We start from the raw sequence: 2,881 nt of genomic DNA on the forward strand, positions 1-2,881 counted from the left end.
CAGATGTTTACCTTGTCAGTTCGGGGATTTGATTCAGCAACCTTTTGATTACTGGCCCAATGCTCTAACCACCTGTCGCCCCAAAACAGTTGTTCCCGTACCGGGAGTCGAACCCGGGCCGCCTGAGTGAAAACCAGGAATCCTAACCGCTAGACCGCTAGTATAAAGGTAAGTTAAAGTATTGTGGTTGTTTTGTAGTGTGAGCTGTGTAATGTGCATACCAGTCAGTGTACAACCAACATGATAACAAAACTATTAACAATGGAGTAATTATGTACTTACGTTTTACTATGTTATGAAGTGAGACCGTTATACTTATTAATGGGTTCATTTAATATTCTTCCAAATCTTCATTGAAATGACTGTAAAACATATTGAATGACTCATTCAAAAAGACACATTGATCTCCAAATTTGTTCCAATTAATTTGTTCCTCCCAAGGTAATAATTTACTTTTGTAATGTGCATACACACCTTTTACAATTACAATAGACTTTTGACCTTGCATGGGTGTACATGGGCCAATCCACCACAATAGTTATTTTCTCATAAGGAAAATGTAATTGTTATATTGTACCCCAAGCGTCTAACCGTGTTCGGATGGTTTTAACAGTAACATAACTCTGATTTGGAGTCAGATGCGCTGCGATGTAGACTGGGTACTGTGAATTTCAACGCATGCAAAAAGTTACAAGCCTCAAATGTGTTGCACATTTCCCAGCCCTGTGAGTGGTAAAGACCGCCCAATGACAATTAGTGGAGGCTTGGTCTGCGGTCTCGCCGACCAACTGCTTTCATAATGAGTCTATCCGGCAACAGTCTCTGCCTTTCCATCTTTCCTTTTCCACTGTAGTCCCGTCCCTCTTCAGTGGACGTCAGCCCTCCTCCAAGCAAAACAGACACATTTATCAGCGGTCAGCGTAGGGGGACAGCCATAACGAAAGACACGGCCTTTGAACGAAACATTTGTACGATTTCTTGCCTTCCTCACATTTCATTAAGATGCAGTGAGAACTGAACTGTGTAAATGACGGTCTTCTGAGAGAGCAACGACTCATCCACAATGCGCAGGATATTTTATAAACCGATGAGTTGGAATCAAATGCAGTAGCTCCATAATACAGGTAGAGTAGCCTATGTGATTTGTATTGGTAGTATTACTAGCATGTTGTGTTTGAGTTTTCTACATAGTCGTGTCTCAACAGCACTTCATAAATTGTAAATATTATAATGAAAAAAAATGTCGGGATGCATTATTCATCCTTTACTCAAGCTCATATTTATTGCTTTCTTACACATGAAAATATGCATCAATACAGTAGTTAATTAGATCACTGTCAACAGCGAGTCACAAGTTGCACAAGCCTAGGCAGCCGATTTTGGGCACTAGAGCTGCATTATCGTCCAGGATTGATGTGCCCAGCCGGTAATACACTCAAGTGTCCCCATTGGACCGGCTTGTACATAAAGCATCATCCATTAGCGCCCACTATCTGCTGTCTAGGCTAATGTTGCACATGTAGGCCAGTACAGTAGCCTATCAACTCACTGAACAACATTACAAACTAGATTTAAAACTAAATGAAGACAAGACTCAAATTCTGTGTATATTTCATACTCAAATGTTGATCAGTGAAAGTGATCAATGTCTTTCCTGTCTAGATCCATGTTGGGTCATGGCGTGAAGCGGAAACAGAGTTGTAATGAGGCAGAGGGGCTCAAGGTCTATTTGCCAGAGAAGGCTGAGGTCCAGGCTCAGGGTGGGTCTTCTTACCTGCCTCATCTGCAGCAGCAGCAGCTGGTGCTCAGCCTGTGCCTGGACAAGCTACAGCGCAGTCGAGCAGAACTAAGCCTGCACCGCTCAGTGCTGCTGGTGAATACCCTGAGGCAGATTCAACAGGACATGCAGAGGGATTTGCCAGGTAGTCTTGACCTGTCAGCCCAGTCACTCTCCCCTCACCCTGTGCACCTACCCACACAACTGACCTCTCAGACTTGCCTTTAAATGCTGTCCACCATGACTCTCTCAGAGATGGTATTTGGGAGGAGGATGGCCCACTCACCTGCCCAGGGTGTGTGAGGGGGCGGCGAGGGCGTCTCCTCGCCCCACCCTTTGTTGCCTACATCTCCCTCACAGGATAGCTCCTCTGGGCAGCCCAGAGCATAAAGCCCTTCTGCACACCTTCGCTCTTTTGAGGGCGAGATGGCAAACTCCCTGGGCTACCTCATGGATCTTTCCCTGGAAGATGTCTTTGAGGACATTGACACCTCCATGTACGACTCCTCTGATATCCCCTCGGCCTTGGCTGGCTACCCATCCTGGGTGTGCAGGGTGTCGTCCTGGGGGGACGAGGGACTAAAGATGTGCTTTAGTTATACCTCAGCCAGCATGTTACAGCAGTGTCTGACCGACCTGAATGATCTGGACCACATTATGGAGATCCTAGTCAACTCGTGAAACATGTTGTTCACATCAAGGGGTCATGACCTGGTTGTTAAGGATTTGGACATCATCAGTATTTTTGTCATACGAGAACGGTTTTATTAAGGTGACGGAGACTTGACTGTGTATCTACATGTAGTCAGATGTCAGTATTTGTTTTATACGTACATTGAAATTAAATTATGTTTAATACAATTTTAAACTATACAATGCTTCGTGTCAGTGGATGTCTTCCCATTGCAATTTCTGTGTTTAATTCTGTTTTAACATAATCACATAATATGCCATAGATCTGACCCACAAATAATGGAAAAGTAATACAGAGATTTGCCTCTTGATTTTTGCTAATGAATATTAACCCTTGTGTGGTGTTCATGTTTTTGTTATTCACCCAATGTTCACAGGTCTGATGGACCCACAACATTATTGGGTTTTTAA

General features: G+C 43.8%; 1 long non-coding RNA gene across 1 annotated transcript; it reads left to right on the forward strand.

Annotated features, from left to right (window-relative positions):
• Positions 1-2,650, forward strand: LOC115162213 (uncharacterized). Its single transcript, XR_003869500.1, has 2 exons — positions 1-168; positions 854-2,650. It is a non-coding gene; the product is annotated as an uncharacterized LOC115162213 (long non-coding RNA).
• The last annotated feature ends 231 nt before the right edge of the window (positions 2,651-2,881 follow it).

The sequence above is a fragment of the Salmo trutta genome, chromosome 25, assembly GCF_901001165.1.
Source record: "Salmo trutta chromosome 25, fSalTru1.1, whole genome shotgun sequence".
Taxonomy (NCBI): Eukaryota; Metazoa; Chordata; class Actinopteri; order Salmoniformes; family Salmonidae; genus Salmo; species Salmo trutta.